The following is a 22500-nucleotide window of genomic DNA, read 5'->3' as shown; positions in this document are numbered from 1 at the left end:
TACAAAAGAACCATCAAAAAAAGGTTGCGGGCGGTTGTTGAAGAGAAAATACATGAGGCGCAATATTAATTTAGACCAAATAGGAGCACCATTGATCCCATCTTCATTTTAGGAATGTTGATTGAGAAGAGCTGGGAGCGGATCAAGCCCCTATTTGCAGCTTTCATTGATTTAACAAAAGCCTTTGATAGAGTGCTCCGCGGAAAGCTGTGGCAAGTATTAGCAAATCATTATTATGGAGTAAACAAAAAGCTGAGGGAGAATGTCAAGACAATGTACAATATATGTAAAAATTCTGTAGTTACACAAGAGTGATGTGAGCATTGTTTGAGGTGACATGTAGCGTTAGACAAGGTAGCTTGCTTTTCATAATATTGATGGACTCTGAGTGTGGTCGAGTTACAGGATGAGGTCCTGAATGGAATATTGCCTTAAAAGAACATGGCATGAGAATCAACCCGGCAAAAAGTGAAGCACTACCTAGCAGTAGACAAGCAATTGAATGCTATGTCAGCCTGGACGATACTTCACTCTCTCAGGTGTCATCCCTTCAATATCTGGGGGTAGAAGTAAACAACAAAGGTAAGATTAAGGGTGAAATAACATCAAGGATAAAGAAATGTGGCGCAAAGACAACCCTCCTCTACCCACTTTTCAAGGACAAACACATACCATCAAGAGTAAAAGTTGTCTTGTACACTACCATTCTACGTCGTATACTTATGTATGGATCAGAGACTTGGTTTACCACAACAAAAACCAGAAGTAGAATACAAGCAACAGAAATGTTCATTATCAGGATGATTTATGGAGTTACATGGCGGGATAGGGTTAGGAACATCGCAATCTGGGAAGCCCTTGTCATAAAATCTATAGTTGAACTCATTGAAAGATCCCAAATACAATGGTATGGCCATGTAAAGAGAAATCCCAAGATAAAGTAGTATACAAGATTTTGCAGTGGCACCCAGATTGCCTAAGGCCACTCGGAAGACCGCGGAAAAGATGAACGAATAATATTGAAGAAGGTCTTAGACGAAGAGGAACATTAAGGGACGAAGTGGTGAAGGAGAACCGACTATGAGGAGCATTCATTGTGACGAGGCTTGGTGTCGACAGAACGAACATCTTAATGTAGTGGATGGTGAACAGGTGATCACATATATATATAAATATATATATATATATATATATATATATATATATATATATTTTTTTTTTTTTTTTTTTAGAGGATAAGGATAGTGATGAATACTTTCATGTTCATGTTTATGTTTATGTTTTATGTTTGCATTATTTTGTTACCTTTCTTAATGGGGATTTGTCTGTATATTTTCAAAATCCTCATCATTCCTGTATTCTGAATAAAGAATGCTTAAATAACTGATGTTTATCTATGGTGAGGACTGGACCTCTAGTCTAGTGTCTGTACCCACAAATCAAACAAGATGCCTCTGATTCCATGCCCCATCAATGGTTGTGATTACACGACACTTGAAGTGATGTCATCGTTGTTGCTCTACTCATAACACATGCAACTACTATACTCACATTGCTCAAGTGAACAACTAGGCTCAAGCTGCTAAAGTGGAAAAGGTCGTCAATCTCCCCATGGGCTCTGCTGCTGGTACTGGTGAAGACTGGTCCTATCTCCTATTTCGATGGACAGACTACGTCGATGGCACAACGATCACAGGGAGACAGGATTATCCAATTACTCGAATGTTGTGACGAAAATCTGTGGTAGGACATTACTTCCACCGCTGGTGGATCCTTAACTAACCGGACTGAGGAGCAAGTTCTTGCTTACATCAAACAATTCGCCGTAAGACAAGAGAATATTATGGTTGCATGTGCAGCACTGCATGACATGCGCCAGGACAAGGATGAATGCGTTCACTCATTTGGTGCCCAATTACGTGGTCAAGCTGGTTTTGTGAATTCAGTATCAAGCGCCCTAATTATGAGCATGATGTCAACTACACAGGAGAGATGATCAAGGATGCCTTGTCACGTGGCCTGCAAGATCCTGAGATCCAGCTTAACATGCTTGGAATTCCAAAACATGGCATGACACCAGAAGAGGTATTTCAATTTGTAGAAGCCAAGGAAGCTGGAAAGAGGTCAACGTCAAGACTCATGGATTCCTAGGGTGCTCATACTACTAGTCCATACCGTAGGACTAAGAGAGTAGACCTCAAGATACCCAGCAATGAAAATTTTTCCTATTGTGGCAAGAAATGGCATGGGAAATACCCTCCCCTCAACGTTAAGAAGAAAGAATGTACTGCTTATGGCCACACATGTGCTTCCTGTTCAAAGCATGATAATTTTGAAAGTGTTTGTTACAGCAAAGACAACAAGAAATATAATCAGAATAAAGAGGAGGCTGAGGGTGCCATATTTTATGCTGTGTGTGAAGTCACATAATCTCATCAACAATACGGAATCTTCCATGATCACCACTTACATGATGAACTCTCAGACACCTGGAAAAAGCGAGGCTCCCTTCCGTAGCCCATGATGAATTTTACTGTCAAAGTTACACGTGAAGATTACAACAGTCTCAAGTATAGCTACTTCTTCAAATGGACGTCACACCCTTAAGCCTGATGGTTGATCCCTATGTAAAGCCTGTAGCATAGCAAACTCCAATACCGGTTCCTCTTCATTGGCAAGATGAGACGAAAGCCGGTCTTGATAGAGAGGTAAGATTTGGTGCAATTAAATCATTCCTTGTTGGAGAACCAGCTATGTGGTGTCAAAGAATGGTGGTGTGTACAAATAAGAATGGACAACCCCGCCGTATTGTTGATCTTCAGTCACTGAAAGCTCATGCACCTAAAGAAACCCATCATATCCAAACATAATTTCATCATGCACGCGCCTTACCTCACGGAATGAAGAAAACTGTCTGTGATGCATGGAATGGCTACCATAGTATTCTACTGAAGAAAGAAGACCGTCACCTCACTACTTTAATCACACCATGGGGCCGATACCAGTTCTGCACTGCACCATAGGGGTATATTGTATCAGGTGACGGTTATTCCCGACGATTCGACGAGATTGCTGTTACAGTTCCCAATAAAACTAAGTGTATTGGTGACAGAGAGTTTTTTTCCGGCCTGTGAATGATTGGACATATGTGGTAGATAAGGTATCATACTCAACCCTAACAAAATCACCTTCGGGCAAGGTAAGGTGGAATTCGCTGGATTCGAGATAACACTGACCAACATTCCTCCATGTAAGGAGTATCTCAAGTCCATCCTAATATTCCCTGCCCAGAAGATCGCACAGGCCTTCGATCTTGGTTTGGCCTCCTGAATCAAGTATTATATGCATTCAGCATGGCTGAGAAAATTATTCCTTTCCGTGACTTTCTCAAAGCAGGCAGACTATTCCACTGTAATGAACACCTGAATGAGTTATTTGAAGAATCTAAACAAGTGATCGTTGACCAGATCGAGGAAGGTGTCCGTATATTTGACAAAGGGAATCCAAGATGTATTGCAACGGACAGATCAAGGACAATAATTGGCTTCTGGCTAATTCAGAATCATTCCAACTGCTACAAAACTGTACCCTTCTGCTGCCGAGAAGAATGGAAAGTCACTCTTGTAGGGAGTAGATTTGCATAACCAGCCGAATCCAGATACGCCCTAATTGAAGCAATTGAAGGTGAAGCTCTAGCAGTAGCAGATGTAGTATCAGTCACTTTGTCCTAGGTTGTGACAATCTCACCATCGTAGGTGATCACAAACCTTTATTCAAGATATTGTCAGATCACTCTCTCGATGCTCGGCTAAGGAACCTCAAGGAAAAGACGTTACGCTATAGATTCAAGATTGCTCACATGCCTGGTGTGAAACATCGTGCTGCTGATGCCTTATCTCGACATCCTACTATTGAGGCTGAAAAGATGGTTCTGCAGGATGACATTGCTGTCATACGTAATCAGGAATCCCTAATCCAACAATTTGACAACGGTGATCACATTTTCAGTTAGTAGCTACTACATCACTCAGTCACCTGCAATGCACCACCTGGGACAAGGTCAAGAGCTAACTAGTAGTGATCCACAATTGGAAAAGATGTTAAATATAATTGAAAAAGTCCTTCTAGAACCTTTGGATAGTGACTCTTCACCAATTATTGCCTACAAATTGTTCAGACCATACCTATATACAGTAGATAATGTTATCATGTATAGGGACCGGATCGTGATTCCACAGACATTGAAGAAGTTTGTGTTAGCTGCTCTTTATTCAGCACATCAGGGCGTTTCTTCAATGATGTCACAAGCTGAGTCATCTGGCTTCTGGCGTGGCATCACACAAGATATCGTCAACCTACGGAAACGATGCAACCATTGCAGCAGAAAGGCACCGTCGCAACCATTTGCTTCACCTGTTACCGCCATCATGCCAGCATACACATTCCAAATGATCTGCAGTGATTTCTTCACATATAAAGGCATCCTACATGGTCAGTGTACTGTAGACTGGTACGCCAACTGGCCTATAGTTGAGAGAGCTAACTCAAGTTCAGACAGACTCGTGGTTAATCTACGTCGCAGCTCTGTCACATTTTGTATCCCTGATGAACTGTCTAGTGATGGTGAACACGAGTTCATATCTGCTACCACTCAAAGATTTCTCACAGACTGGGGAGTGCATCATCGAATCTCATTGGTGGCTTTCCCTCACAATATTTGCTATGCTAAAGTCGGCGTTAAAACTGTAAAGCGTATGATCACAAAAAACACAGGTCCTAATAGAGAAGTTGACACAGATGCCTTTCAACGGGCAATATTTCAGTATCGGAACACCCCTAACAAGGATACAAAGTTATTTCCCACAAAATGTGTTTTTGGCAGACCTATCAAATATTTCATTCCAATTCTGACTGGCCGCTACAAGTCTTACCCTACTTGGCACGATAATTTTTCCTTGTGAAAGTAAGCACTAAAGATCCGTAACATGGAGATATCCGAGTGACTCTCTGAACACACTAAACGTTTACCACCACTCAAAGTCGGGGACTACGTTCGAATTCAGAACCAGACTGGACCTAATCCTCGTCGATGGGACAGAACTGATTATGTCATAGATACGTCAGTTTGATCAGTATGTTATCCGTGTTGATGGTTCTGGGAGGGTTACGCTGTGAAATAGCAAATACCTCCGGAAATACGTTTCAGTGTACCCAAACCGTTCTATACTTATGCGTAGACCCATAGGTTAGTACATTTACTTCAGCTGTAGCACCAGATACTTCATACAACCAAGGAACTTTTTTACCAGACCCGACTGATAGCAAATATGATGCACCTTCATCAGCCATATCTGTCCCCGTTGACCCACAAATTGGAACCCCTTGCACAGCTCAACTGCCCGATGTGGACATATCATCATACAACATTCAAGAGCCTCACTGGACGGTTGCTGTGCCCATGGCTCCTTCACCACCTGCTGTCCGTCGCACTAATAGGACCTTGTTCAAGCCTGTGTGAATGAAGGATTACTCAACGTGATGTGATGTGGACAGAATATATTCCTATTTTAGAGGCTTATGAACAGTCTATCCCCCTGAGAGTTTCTTTTCTGTAGTTCATATATTCACCATAAAAATGTAATATTTTAACCTCATCTTCACTGCAAAGTATCGATGCTGCTACAGATTGGGGGGAGGTAGAGGATTAGGATAGTGATGAACACTTTTATGTGTATGTTTATACTTATGTTTGCATTATTTTCTTATTTTTCCTAATGGAGGTTTGTATATGTATTTTCAAGATCTTCATCATACCTGTAGTCTGAATAAAGATTGATGAAATAACTAATGTTCATCAATCTATATATCTGTTTATCTACCTATTTATCTATCTATATGCAAGCAATCACATCACCGTATTACAAAATGCAAAATAACCACAGGAGAAGGGAAACTTGTAGACAGTAAGTACTCTTGTATATTACATCTTCAGATTAAATGAAAGAGATACAGAGTTGTGTTTAAATATACAGTAAGTATCAGGTAGCAACCGCATGAGGGGAAGGAGGAGACAATACAATGCGGGGAGGGGGGGTGACCTTACCTCCATCGACTTGACCAACACATATGGTTCAATCTGATGGAAACATCTCGGGCACCATTTAGGTTACCAATTTATCACATTTAGACTGTCCATAGCATAAGTTTATATTTTCATCAAAAGTGCCTGATATCAAGCAAGATTCTATTACATTTCTTTCATCTAGGTTCTATCCTTTGGCTAAAATTGTTGCTTTAGACCATTCAATGTGATGGTTGTATATTGCTTTGTTTTGAAACAACGCATTATTTTCCTGGGTACATCTTACACTATATTTATGTTAAGAAATCCTTATTTTCATTTTTTTTTTTTTTTTTTTTTTAGTTTGTCCAATATAATTTTTTTTTTTTTTTACAATCTTGGCAAGGAATTTTATAGACAACATCGTTGTTGTTAGGCGGGCTGTTCTTAATTAAGATTTTCTTAATGGTGTGGTCATATTTAAAAACTACTTTGATATCAAATTTCTTTAGTAAATTGATAATACTAAGAAAGTTTTCATGAAAGGGAAGAACAAGTATATTAAGTTGTTTGTGGTTTTCTTGTTCTTGATTTATGTTTTATAAAAACGTTTCTTGGCAGTATTGTGACGTTGATTAAGAATATGAGTGGGATATTTTAACTTTTCCCCAATATTCCGGATAGTTCTAATTTCGTCATAAAAAAATTCAGTATCTGAAATCCTGTAAGCTCTCAAGTACATGGAAATAAAAATTGATCTTTTTACACTCATATGGTGATTGAAATAAAAATGAGCATAGGATAAAATATTGGTAAGTTTTCTATAGACTTTTGTGTTCAGAACATCCTTATCTCTAATTATTTCAACATACACAAAGGGCAAGCTGTTGTTATTTTATATTTCAAAAGTGAAGTTAATGGAGGGTAACAATGAATTTACATGAATAGGAAATTCATCAATAGATACATTATCATATCAGAAACACAAAACATTGTCTATATATCTGAACCAAATAACTATTTCATCTTTGATAGTTGTATAAATATTTACAAAATATTTCATATAGATTTTAGCTTAGACCGGAGTTGTGTGTGTAATATTTCACCTCAAAGACAAAAGAAGAATTATTTCCACACAGATTTATTAATCTTACAGAATTTTTACAAGGGATACCATCATTAATGTTACCTAGAATATTTGGGAGAAAGGTTAAAACATCTGGAATTGGGACATGAATAAAGAGCCCAGTAACATCGGGACTAACTAAATTGTAAGGAAAATCAATGTTAAGAGATTTAACTTTTTTAATCAAGTCTTCACTATTTTGAGTATATAAGATAGAAATAGTACCCACAAAGGGAAAAAGCTTTGTCACAAGCCACTTAGAAATTTAATAGCTCACAGAGCCCACAGAACTGATAATGGGCCTAATGGAATGGTTTATCTTGTGAGTTTTATTCAATAAAATTTTCTCTACCTTTAAGTAATATTCTTAATTACTTATGGATATTCTTATTTACCGTGTCACTAGGATCTTTATTAAGTTCAAAATAAGTGATTTTATCTTGTAAGTGATCAATTACTTTGCTAGCATAATCACTCTTTTGCCATTATAACCCAGGTGTTGCTTTTATCGGCTTTAGTTATGCCTAAAGAGGTGTTTTCCTTGATAGATTTTCTGTATAAAAAAGTATTTAATAAAATCTTCTCTTCTCTTTAAGTAATGTTCTTAATTCTTTATGAAAATTCTTGTTTACCGTGTCACTAGGATCTTTCTTTTTTATCTTGTAAGTAATGAATTACTTCGTTATCATAAACCCTTTTTTCTATTATAACTAAAGTTTTGCTTTTATTGGCTTTAGTCATACGTAGAGAAGTGTCTTCCTTTAAAGTTAACATGGAAACAAGGATTTCCCAACATATATATAGTGTGAGATCTGCCCAGGAAAACAATGCAATATTTCAACACATAGCATTATACAGCCATCACATTAATTGGTTTAAGGCAACAATTTTAGCCAAAGGAGAGAACCTACATGAAAGATATGCAATAGAATCATGCTTAATATCAGGCACTTTTGATCAAAATATTAAAATAAGCTATGGACATTTTAAATGTGATAAATTGGTAACTCAAATGATGACCAAGATGTTTTCGCCAGATTGAACCATATGTGTTGGTCAGGTCGATGGTTTAAGGTCACCTCACCCCCCACCCCGCATTGATTTATCTCCCCCCTCCTCCTGCAATTCCTACCTGATACTTATATTTAAACACAACACTGCATATCTTTCATTTAGTCTGAAGTTGTAATATATCTATCTACCTACCTATATATCTATCCATCTATGAAGAGAGCCATAGCTATTAGCCAAAATATAATAATATTAATAATATTACTAATAATAATAATAATATTAATGATAATGATAATAATAATAATAATAATAATAAATAATAATAATAATAATAATAATGATAATAATAATAATAATAATAATAATAATAATAATAATAATAATAATAATAATAATAATAATAATAATAATAATAATAATAATAATAATAATAATAATAATAATAATAATAATAATAATAATAATAATAATAATAATAATAATAATAATAATAATAATAATCATAATAATGATAATAATATTATTATTACTAATAATAATAATAATAATAATAATAATAATAATAATAATAATAATAATAATAATAATAATAATAATAATAATAATAATAATAATAATAATAATAATAATAATAATAATAATAATAATAATAATAATAACAATAATAATAATAATAATAATAATAATAATAATAATAATAATAATAATAATAATAATAATAATAATAATAATAATAATAATAATAATAATAATAATAATAATAATAATAATAATAATAATAATAATAATAATAATAAAAACAATAAAATTAATACTATTATTATTATTATTATTATGACTATAATTATTATTATTATTATTACTATTATTATTATTATTATTATTGTTATTATTATTATTATTATTATTATTATTATTATTAGTATTATTATTATTATTATTATTCTTATTATTATTATTATTATTATTACTATTATTATTATTATTATTATTATTATTATTATTATTATTATTATTATTATTATTATTATTATTATTATTATTATTATTATTATTATTATTATTATTATTATTATTATTATTATTATTATTATTATTATTATTATTATTATTATTATTATTATTATTATTATTATTTATTATTATTATTATTATTATTATTATTATTATTATTATTATTATTATTATTATTATTATTAATATTATTATTATTATTATTATTTATTATTATTATTATTATTATTATTATTATTATTATTATTATTATTATTATTATTATTATTATTATTATTATTATTATTATTATTATTATTATTATTATTATTATTATTATTATTATTATTATTATTATTATTATTATTATTATTATTATTATTATTATTATTATTATTATTATTATTATTATTATTATTATTATTATTATTATTATTATTATTATTATTATTATTATTATTATTATTATTATTATTATTATTATTATTATTATTATTATTATTATTATTATTATTATCATTATTATTATTATTATTATTATTATTATTATCATTATTATTACTCCTATTATTGCTACGACTGTCCCTCCCCAACCCCTTGCTCCTGTCCTGTACCATTTCTCTGAGTAATCATTTTCTGTTGTGGGGGAATTCCCTGTAGTGGGGGAAAAGAATATTGCAACCAAGTATTTCCAATTTGATCGTAAGAGGCGAGAAGAAAGGGACGGGGAGTGGAACTAGGCATCCTTCTCCTTGTAGCCCCACAGGGGAAATTCCTAAACGAAAAAGTAAAGGCATATGAGTGTCTGGGAGTTTTCCGACCAGCACCCTAAGGTTTGGGTCTTTTAATGTGCGTGGATGTGGTACAGATGAGAGCAAAAGGGAAGAGATAGGTAGTATGTTTGTGAGAAGAAAGATGGATGTGTTGGTTTTGAGTGAAACTAAGTTGAAAGGGAAGGGTGAGTGTAAGTTCGGGAGTGTAAGTGGGAGGTTATCAGGAGTGAAGAGAGGGCGAGGGAGGGAAGGGGTGGCTATTCTTGTAAGTGAAGAGATAGGTAAACGTGTAGTGGAGTGGAAGGAGGTTTTCTCTAGGATAATGTGGATGATGGTGAAACTGGGAAAGGAGATGTGGGTCTTTGTAAGTGCATATGGGCCTGGCAGTGAGAAGAGTGTAGAAGAAAGGAGGCTTTTTGGATAGATTTAAATGAGTGCATAGAGGATTCAGGGAGAAATGTCAATGTAATAGTACTGGGAGACCTTAATGCTAGGGTACGAAATGGTCCAATTGATGGAGTGGTTAGGAAATGTGTAGTTCCAGGAAAAATCGTAGTGGAGAGTTGATGGTGGAAATGTGTCTGGAAAGAGAGTTGGTGATAGCAAATACAGTGTTTTGGAAGAAAGTCAAGCATAACTACACATGGGAGAGGGTGGTGGAGGGAAGGGTGGTAGATAGAGCGTTGATGGATTATGTAGTGGTAAATAGGACTATGATAGGAAGAGTTAAGGATGTACATGTGCTAATGGGAGAGGGTGGGGGAATATCAGATCATTTTTTGGTGGAAGGTAAGTTGAGAGTGGAGGATAGATAGAGAAACAGGAAAGGGACAAAAGGTAGGGAGGTGCTTAGAGTGAACTCTAATGAAAAGGAAAAGGAGAAGGAGTATAAAAAGAAGCTGAAGGAGGAGTGGGAGAGAGTGAAGGATAGAGTAGAGCTAGGTGTGCAGAAGGAATAGGGATGGTTCAGGGAGGGAGTCACAAAGTGTGCAAGGATGGTGTGTGGAACAAGAAGGACAGGAGGAAATAGAAGAAAGGCCATTGAATGGTGGGATGAGGAAACAAAGAAGGTTGTAGAAGAAAAGCGAGCTTTCACAGATTGGTTACAAAATAGGACGAGGGAGTCATATGAGAGCTACAAAGAAAAGAAAAGAAAAGAGAAGTAAAGCAAAAGGTAAAGGAGGAAAAGAGGAGAGCAGATGTAAAATGGGGTAAGAGTATGACAGAAAATTTTGAAAGTAATAAAAAGATGTTTTGGAAAGAAATTAAGAGAGGAAGAGGAGGCGAATCAAGTAGAGAAGAAAAGGTAAAAGGTGCAGATGGAGAGATGATAATGGAAGAGAAGGCAGTAAGGGGAAGATGGGCAGAATATTTTAGGAAGTTACTTAATGTGAAGGAGGATAGGGAGGGAAAGATAGTTGCAGTGGGCAATGCTAAAAAAATGAGAGTGATGAGTGATGAAAATGGAGGAGAAATAAGGAAGGATGAGGTGAAGGCAGTTGTTAAGATGATGAAAGCAGGTAAGGCACCTGGTCTGGATAGATGCCATGCAGAATATCTGAAAAAGGGAGGTACAGTGATGGTGGACTGGCTGGTGAGGTTATTTAATGTTTGCTGGAGAGAAGGTAGAGTGCCGGAGGACTGGAGGAGTGCTTGTATAGTTCCGCTTTACAAGGGAAAAGGGGACAAGTGTGAATGTAGTAGTTTCAGAGGGATTAGCTTAAGTGTAGTTGGGAAGGCTTATGAGAGGATCTTGATTGAGAGGATTAGGAGAGGAACAGAGGGAGTAATTGGTGAGGAACAGTGTGGATTTAGGACAGGTAGAGGTTGTGTAGATCAGATATTTGTGGTAAGACAAATATATGAGAAAGCTATAGGAAAGGGAAAGGATGTTGTTTAGGCTTTATTGGATCTGGAAAAGGCTTACGATAGGGTAGACAGGAAGGCACTGTGGGAGGTTATGCAGATATATGGGATAGAAGGAAAGCTTTTAGGAGCTGTCAAGAGTTTTTATGAGGGTGGTAGAGCTTGTGTTAGGATTAGAAATGGAGAGAGTGAGTGGTTTGAGGTAAAGGTGGGACTTCGTCAAGGATGAGTTATGTCGCCCTGGCTGTTCAACTTGTACATGGATGGGGTAGTGCGAGAGGTAAATGCAAGGGTAGTGGGTCAGGGATTGGAGATGGTTAAAGAAAATGGAGAAAAGTGGGAGGTGAGACAGCTGTTGTTTGCTGACGACACTGCACTTGTGGCAGGATCGGAGGAGGGATTGAGGAAATTGGTGACAAAGTTTGGGAGAGTATGTGATAGAAGAAAGCTAAAGATAAATGTGGGTAAAAGTAAGGTGATGAGATGAACAAGGGGTGAAAGTGGCAGTAGATTAGAAGTGAGCATTAAAGGAGAGCAACTGGAGGAAGTGGATAGTTTTAGATACTTGGGTGCAAATGTGGCAGGAAAAGGTGGAGTAAAGGTGGAGGTAGAATGTAGATTGAGAGAAGCGAGTAAATGCCTTGGTGGATTGAAGAGTGTAATGAGGAATAGACATTTGGGAATGGATGCTAAGAGGAGACTGTATGAAGGAGTGATTGTACAAACAGTACTGTATGGAGCAGAAAAATGGAACATAAGAGAGGAAGAGAGAAGGAGTTTGGATGTGTTTGAGATGAGGTGTCTGAGAAGTATGATGGGGGTTACTAGGCTAGATAGAGTGAGAAATGAGGAGGTGAGTAGAAAAACGGGCCTAGAAAGGGAGTTGCGAGATAGGGTTGATGAAAGAGTATCATCTCCCTTTCTGTGTGAGTCGCTTTGACTACATTTCTCTCCTTTCTTCTCTCCCTTTCTGTGTGAGTCACTTAGACTCCATTTCTCTCCTTTCTTCTCTCCTTTTCTGTGTGAGCCACTTAGACTCCATTTCTCTCCTTTCTTCTCTCCCTTTCTGTGTGAGTCACTTAGACTCCATTTCTCTCCTGTCTTCTCTCCCTTTTTGTAAGAGTCGCTTAGACTCCTTTTCTCTTCTTTCTTCTCTCCCTTTCTGTGTGAGCGACTTAGACTCCATGTCTCTCCTTTCTTCTCTCCCTTTCTGTGTGAGTCACTTAGACTCCATTTCTCTCCTGTCTTGTCTCCCTTTTTGTATGAGTCGCTTAGACTCATTTTCTCTCCTTTCTTATCTCCCATGAACAGACGAGTCAGGTCAAACACTCCCGACTCGCTGCCTCGTTCCTCACGGAACAGGAACCTCAAGTCCACCTCTGTCTCGACTTGAGTATTTTCACTAGGGATTCAGACTGTCCTTACATTTAGGATTTCCACAGCCTTCCCCTCTCGAGACCTTTATTGGCCTCACTTGGTCCTTAGACCCTTCTCTCTCTCTTCTCTCCCATGTAGGTGTGGGGCATATCTTCCCACCCACTAAGTCATTTCCTAGAATCACTTCAACTCCTTCCACTGGCAACTGATCTACTAGGCCTATCTTTGCCTGTCCTTCATATAGAGGTGATTCCATATCTACCTCTACCAGTGGCACCTGGGCTAGGCCTCCTAGGAAGCCAATAACTACTCTCCCTTTGGCTACAGGTTTTTCAACTAAGCTACTCAGCATTACTGATTGGAGGGCTCCTGAGTCTCTCAGAATGGTCACCCCTTTTCTCTTCTCTCCCTTTATGGTGACTGTTCCTTGAAAAAGGAACGGGTCATAACCTCTCAAGTGAGGTTTCATCTCATCCTTCTCCATGCCGTCTGTGGCAACCTTACTCGTGAGGGCTACTACTTTGGTGGTCTCCTCCTCGTCCTCCCCCTCTCGGACTTTACTTTCTATGTGGGTGTCCCATCTATTTAATAATACTATGGGTTTAACACCATCTATTTCCCTTCTCCTGTGCCAACAATCCCTCGTCAGGTGGCCTATCCTTCCACAATAGTTACATGAAATTATCTGTGATGACTTACTATAGTCACCTTTCTTGACCTCTAGGGATTTTGTAGGTCCACCTGAGGAGGTTGATTGTGGGATCCTCGGCTGTTCCTCTCTCCCCCTTGGAGTAACTGAGAATTTACCTGCAGTAGGTTTAAGTATTTCATATTTATCTGCTAATACTGCAGCCTCTTCCAACTTTGAGACTTCTTTCTCCTGAAGGTACAAATACACCTCTTTAGGGATGGATCTCAGATACTCTTCCATTAACATTAACTCAGCTAGTTTCCTATAATCTTCATTTACGTTATGGGATCTTACCCATTGGTCCTATAACATTCTTTTCTCTCTACTAAATTCAACGTGTGAGATATAAGATTGCTTCCTTAGATTCCTAAATTTTACCCTATAAACTTCAGGCACTAATTCACAGGCTCGTAGGATGGCTGCTTTGATTTCATCGTAATCCTTTGTTTGTGAATCCTCTAAAGCACCATAAACTCTTAGCGGTTTGCCTCTGAGGCTTGTTCGCAACAATGCAGGCCAATACTGCTTCGGCCACTGATAATCTGATGTTGTGATGGATGGGGTGGAGTGGACGGGGGGATGGGGGGTGTGGTAGTATGTGTGAGCAAAATTTGACGCAGCCCGAAGGGATTTCTCCCCGTCTTCTCCTTTCATGCATGGGGGGACTGAGAGCGGGAGACGCCGATTTAATGAAGCGGGCTTGCTGTGGATGTGCAGTGTCTTGCGACACTGCTTCTAACCCAGGGCAGTGGACAAGGTGCAGGGATGACCCGTCACCCAGGAGGTGCTAAGATAAGAGGGAGAGTGGAGGGGTGTGGAGTGTATTCAGTGATAGAATGGGTGGGAATGATTTTATGCCTTTTCCTTTTTGGCTACCTCCCTTGTAAGAGGGAAAAAGCCTTGGTATATGTATGTATGTATTATTGGCTCACCTGGGGTTAATCAGGAACGTGCTCTGCCTCACCTGGGGTTAATCAGGAACGCATTTTGCCTAGCTTGGGGTTAATCAGCAACGCCACACGAGTAAAATAAACCCTACTTCTCGTATGATACATACACACACCTCTCACGAACATAACCACGACCCACGCACAAACATCTAGACGAACTTTTTCTTCGATTAAAATGCGCTTCTTTTCTAACTTTCTCTTATACAGCATCTCATTTCAGTTTGTTTGCGTATATATATATATATATATATATATATATATATATATATATACATATATATACATATATATATATATATGTATATATATAGACATATATATATGTATATGTATATATATATATATATATACATGCATATATGTATACATACATACATACATACATATACCAAGGCTTTTTCCCCCTTACCAGGGAGGTAGCCAAAAAGGACAAGGCATAAAATCATTCCCACCCATTCCATCCCCGAAAACACTCCACACCCCTCCACCCTCCCTCCCATCTTAGCACCTCCTAGATGACGGGTCATCCCTGCACCCTGTCTACTGTCCTGGGGCAGAAGCAGTGTCGCAGGACACTGCACATCCACAGCAAGGCCGCTTCATTAAATCGGCGACCCCCCCCCTCTCCGTCCCCCCATATAAAGGAGAGGACGGGGAGAAATCCCTTCGGGCTGCGTAAAAATTTTGGCTCACACACACTACCTCACCCCCCATTCCCCCGTCCATTCCACCTCATGCATCACAACATTTTCCATATCCAACCATTCTTCATTCACCCCTGTCTTCTGTCCTCTCCCGTCCTTCCTCAACAGACATTCCTCACTTCCCCAAAGCCCCCTTCACCCCATCCATCCATCTCATCCTAGGACGTCCCCTCATGTTCACTCCCTCCACATCTGCCTTCCATACCTCCTTTACTAGTCTTTCTTCACTCATTCTTTCCATGTGTCCAAACCATCCTAATACTCTTTCATCAACCCTATCTCCCAGCTCCCTTTCCACCCCTGTTCTCCTCCTCACCTCCTCATTTCTCACTCTTTCAAACCTAGTAACCCCCATCATACTTCTCAGACACTTCATCTCAAACACATTCAAGTTCCTTCTCTCTTCCTCTCTTATGTTCCATGTTTCTGCTCCATACAGTGCTGTTGCCACAATCACTCCTTCATACAGTCTCCCCTTAGCATCCATTCCCAAATGTCTATTCCTCATTACACTTTTTAAACCACCAAGGCATTTACTCGCTTCTCTCAATCTACATTCTACCTCCACCTTCACTCCACCTTTTCCTCCCACATTTGCACCCAAATATCTAAAACTATCCACTTCCTCCAGTTGCTCTCCCTTAATGCTCACTTCCAGATTACTGCCACTTTCACCCCTTGTACATCTCATCACCTTACTTTTACGCACATTTATCTTCAGCTTTCTTCTATCACACACTCTCCCAAACTCTGTCACCAACTTCCTCAATCCCTCCTCCGATCCTGCCACAAGCGCAGTGTCGTCCGCAAACAACAGCTGGCTCACCTCCCACTTTTCTCCATTTTCCTTAACTATCTCCAATCCCTGACCCACTACCCTTGCATTCACCTCTCGCACCACCCCATCCATGTATAAGTTGAACAGCCAGGGTGACATAACGCATCCCTGACGAAGTCCCACCTTTACCTCAAACCACTCACTCTCTCCATTTCTAATCCTGACTCAAGCTCTACTACTCTCATAGAAACTCTTGACAGCTCCCAGAAGCTTTCCTCCTATCCCGTATATCCGCATAACCTCCCACAGTGCCTTTCTGTCTACCCTGTCGTAAGCCTTTTCCAGATACATAAAGGCCCAGAAAACATCCTTCCCCTTTCCTATAGCTTTCTCACATATCTGTCTTACCACAAAAATCTGATCTACACAACCTCTACCTGTCCTAAACCCACACTGTTCCTCACCAATTACTCCCTCTGTTCCTCTCCTAATCCTCTCAATCAAGATCCTCCCATAAGCCTTCCCTACTACACTTAACAAGCTAATCCCTCTGAAACTACTACATTCACACTTGTCCCCTTTTCCCTTGTAAACTGGAACTATACAAGCACTCCTCCAGTCCTCCGGCACTCTACCTTCTCTCCAGCAAACATTAAATAACCTCACCAGCCAGTCCACCACCACTATACCTCCTTTTTTAAGACATTCTGCATGGTATCCATCCATACCAGGTGCCTTACCTGCTTTCATCATCTTAACTGCTGCCTTCACTTCATCCTTCCTTATTTCTCCTCCATTTTCCTCACTCATCACTCTCATTTTCTTAGCATTGTCCACTGCAGCTATCTTTCCCTCCCTATCCTCCTTTACATTTAGTAACTCCCTAAAATATTCTGCCCATCTTCCCCTTACTGCCTTCTCCTCCATTATCATCTCTCCATCTGCACCTTTTACCTTTTCTTCTCTACTTGATTCGCCTTCTCTTCCTCTCTTAATTTCTTTCCAAAACATCTTTTTATTACTTTCAAAATTTTCTGTCATACTCTTACCCCATTTTACATCTGCTCTCCTCTTTGCCTCCTTTACCTTTTTCTTTACTTTTCTTTTCTTTTCCCTGTATGTCTCATATGACTCCCTCGTCCTATTTTGTAACCAATCTTTGTAAGCTCGCTTCTTCTCTTCTACAACCTTCTTCATTTCCTCATCCCACCATTCACTACCCTTCCTTCTATTTCCTCCTGACCTTCTTGTTCCACACACCATCTTTGCACACTTTGTGACTCCCTCCTTGAACCATCCCCATTCCTCCTCCACACCTACCTCTACTCTATCCTTCACTCCCTCCCACTCCTCCTTCAGCTTCCTCTTGTACTCCTTCTCCTTTTCCTCTTCGTTTAAAGAGTTCACTCTAAGCACCTCCATACCTTTTGTCCCTTTCCTCTTCCTCCATCTGTCCTCCACTCTCAACTTACCTTCCACCAGAAAATGATCTGATATCCCCCCACCCTCTCCCCTTAGCACATGTACATCCCTAACTCTTCCTATCATAATCCTATTTGCCACTACATAGTCCATTAAAGCTCTATCTACCACCTTTCCCTCCACCACACTCTCCCATGTGTACTTATGCTTGACTTTCTTCCGAAACACTGTATTTGCTATCATCAACTCTTTCCAGACACATTTCCACCATCAACTCTCCACTACGATTCTTTCCTGGAACTCCACATTTCCCAACCACTCCATCAATTGGTTCCTTTCCTACCCTAGCATTAAGGTCTCCCAGTATTATTACATTTACACTTCTCCCTAAGCCCTCTATGCACTCATTTAATTCTCTCCAAAAGGCCTCCCTTTCTTCTACATTCTTTTCACTGCCAGGCCCATATGCACTTACAAAAACCCACATCTCCTTTCCCAGTTTCACCTTCATCCACATTATCCTTGAGGAAACCTCCTTCCACTCCACTACACGTTTACCTATCTCTTCACTTACTAGAATAGCCACCCCTTCCCTCCCTCGCCCTCTCTTCACTCCTGATAGCCTCCCACTTACACTCCCAAACTTACAATCGCCCTTTCCTTTCAGCTTAGTTTCACTCAAAGCCAACACATCCATCTTTCTTCTCACAAACATACTACCTATCTCTTCCCTTTTACTCTCATCTGTACCACATCCACGCACATTAAAAGACCCAAACTTTAGGGTGCTGGTCCGAGGCCTTCCAGCCTCTCTTATGCCTCTGCCTTTGCTTTTAGGAATTTCCCCTGTTGGGCTACAAGGAGAAGGATGCCTAGTCCCTCTCCCCGTCCCTTTCTTCTCGCCTCTTACGATCCAAGTGGGAAACTTGGTGGCAGTATTCTTTTCCCCCACCACAGGGAATTCACCCACCACAAAAAAAGAAAATACTCAGAGAAATGGTACAGTATAGCAACAAGGGTTGGGGGACAGCATAACGGAGGGACAGTCGTAGTATAAAAGTGTCATCATTTCTCTATGAGCAGAGTTTTCCTCTATCATAGACAAAATGATGTGTGACTCTGGTCCGTAGGGGCGCCCCATATAGACCCTAAAGTATCGACTGCATGCTACTTTGCCACAGTAACAAGCAGCCAATACCCCAGACGGGGTACATTTATATGTATATTTTTGCAGAAACCACCGGGAAATTGAAAAAACAGATACGGAACGTTTTCGTCTATTTAGACATTTTCAAAGGTACAAAAAAGCAATACAGAAAGAAACAATAAATACATAAGGAGACAAGGATACTCGGAGAGGTCCCATGTTACATTTTATCACACACAATTGTGTGTGATAAAATGTAACATGGGACCTCTCCGAGTATCCTTGTCTTCTTATGTATTTATTGTTTCTTTCTGTATTGCTTTTTTGTACCTTTGAAAATGTCTAAATAGACGAAAACGTTCCGTATCTGTTTTTTCAATTTCCCGGTGATTTCTGCAAAAATATTTTATCACGTGTGTTTTGTGATTTCTTTGCATATATGTATATGTATATACATATATATATATATATGTATATATATATGTATATATATATATATATACATATATATACATATATATATACATATACGTATATATATATATATATATATTATATATATATATATCTATATATATATATATTCACAATAAAACAAATAATGGAGAAAGCATGGGAGTGTAATAAGATAAAATACCATTAGTTTATTGATTTCAAGGAGGCGTACGGCAGTATATACAGACAGAGTATATGAGCATAATAAAGGAATTTGGAATACCGGAGAAGATAATACGTTTAATAAAAATCTGTCTTACAAACACAAAATCAGTAGTAAGGGTTGATGGAGGATATTCGGAATTTTTCGAAATCGGGAATGGCTTGAGTCAAAGATGTGTATTATCTTGCATGCTGTTTATCTTGTTGATGGAGAAAATAACTAGGACAATAATAGATAGAGAAAGAGGATGTGAACTGGACGGCATTAGGGTCAATAATCTAACATACGCTGATGATTTGGACCTAATTTCCGAGAGTAGAGATGATCTGAAATATCTATTCATCCCGCTAAGAGGGGGTTGGACTGCAAATAAATTTAAATAAAACCAAACTAATGTGTATGAGCAGAGAGGAGAGGAACGTAGAGGATATGGTTTTTGAAGACAGAAGTTTTTAAAGAAGAGAAGTATATCAAGATATACAAAATTAAGAATCTACAATTCAATTCTACGACCTATAGTTTTATATGCCAGTGAGACATGAAGCTTAACAAAACAAATGGAACAAAGGCAAATGGTGCTTGAGAATACGATATTGAGACGAATTACAGGTCCAGTTTTTAATGAAAACGGGAATAGATGGAGAGTAAGACACAATTATGAGCTGAAAGAAATAACTAAACAAGAGAAAATATTTTTTTTTCATAAATAGAACAAAATTGAGATGGGCTTATCATGTGGCGCCTATAGAAGACCATAGAATTCCAAAATGAGGTATGATGGCTAGAATACCTAGAAGAAGACCCAGAGGGAGATCTCGAATGAGAATGATGGACGGTGTGGATGCGGAGATGGACAGAAGAGGAATAAATAATGCAGCCTAGATGGAGGCAGCACAGGACCGAAGGGCATGGAGAGGATGACTGTTGGCGGACCAGAATCTATCTGTGGTTCAAGATCCAGCGGAGTGAGTGATTGAGTATATATATATGTATATATATATATATGTATATATGTATATATATATATATATATATACATATGTGTATATATATATATATATATATATATGTGTGTGTGTGTATATATATATACATATATATACAATATATATACATGTATGTATATGTATATATATATATATATGTATATATATATATATATATATTCATATACATACATTACATATATGTAATGTATATATATATATATATATTTATATATATATGTATATATATACATTATATATATGTATATATAAATATATATGTATATACATACATTATAAATATGTGTATATATATATATATATATATATATATATATATGTAACAGTATTACAAGGGCGGAGCATGCCGACAAGAGACCTTTTGGTCTATAACTAGGTTGAATGCGCGGAAAAACTATAATAATGATAAATATGTAAAAGAAAAATAAACAAAAATTACAATAATATCAATAATAATGAATAAAATTAATAAATTAATAGGTATAGGTATATAATAAACAAACAGGTAAATAGTAAATAATAATAAATTGACAAATAAATAACAATAAATGAAAATCAAGTAAATAACAATAAACAAACAAATAATAGCAAACAAATAGACAAACAATATCAAATAAATGGCAGTCATTACAGCATCTTTCTTAGGTTTTTATCTAGACGAATCTTGAAGCTTCGAAATTAACAAAATTGCACTGCCTCTGCGGGAAGTTTATTCCCTTCATTAACTACACGGTTGGCGAAGTTGTTTCTACCCAATTCCAAATTAAATCTATCTCCTGACAGTTTGAGACCATTATTTCTTGTATTCTCATTCAGTGTGAAACATTGGTCACCTATGATGTTGTCGATTACCTTTAGAATCTTAAAGACCTGTATCAAGTCACCTCTGAGTCTACGCTTTTTTTTTTTTTTTTTGCAAAGCGGATTCATGTGTTAGTCGATTTTCGAATGATTTACTTTTGATATTTGAAATCAGTTTTGTGGCTCGCTGTTGCACTTTTTCCAACCTGTCAATGTCTTTAATGAGATTCGGTGACCATGCGGAAGCAGCATATTCCAAATGTGGACGAAGTAACGATTTATATAGCTTGTTAATGAGGTATGAACTTTTGAAGTTGAAAGATTGCGCAATTAGTACTAAAATATTGTTTGCTTTCTCAGAGGCTGAAATACGCTCCTTAGATGATTGGAGATCGTTACTGATAATTACGCCGAGATCCTTTTCACTATCCACTTTTGTTAACGAATTCCAAATAACTTATAATCGTACCTACTGTTATTTTTATCTATGTGCATAACCCTGCATTTACTTGTGTTAAACATTAGTGGCCACTTTTCAGACCATTGCAGTAATTATCTTGAATATCTAAATGACTTAAGTGATCATTTGTCATTCCGCACAGATTTGTATCATCAGCAAATTTAGAAACAATAGATTTTATTCCGTGGTCTGTATCATTTATACATACTATGAATAGAAGTAGCCCAAGTACAGAACCCTGAGGAATTCCACTCGTAACATTTTTCCATCTAAAAGTTTTGCCATTTATATATATACATATAAATACACACACACACACACACACATATATATACAAATATATATATACGTATAAAATACACATACGCACACACACACACACAAACACACACACACACACACACACACACACACACACACATACACACACACACACACACACACACACACACACACACACACACACACACACACACACATACACACACACACACACACACACACACACACACACACACACACACACACACACACACACACACACACACACACACACACACACACACACACACACACACACACACACACACACACACACATATATATATATATATATATATATATATATATATATATATATATATATACATATATATATACATACATTTCAAC

This window comes from Oratosquilla oratoria, chromosome 42 (genome assembly GCF_046742065.1).
Source record: "Oratosquilla oratoria isolate Oo_2021 chromosome 42, ASM4674206v1, whole genome shotgun sequence".
In the NCBI taxonomy this organism is placed as follows: Eukaryota; Metazoa; Arthropoda; class Malacostraca; order Stomatopoda; family Squillidae; genus Oratosquilla; species Oratosquilla oratoria.
The sequence above is the reverse complement of the archived record's forward strand: the minus strand, read 5'-3'. Positions refer to the sequence as shown.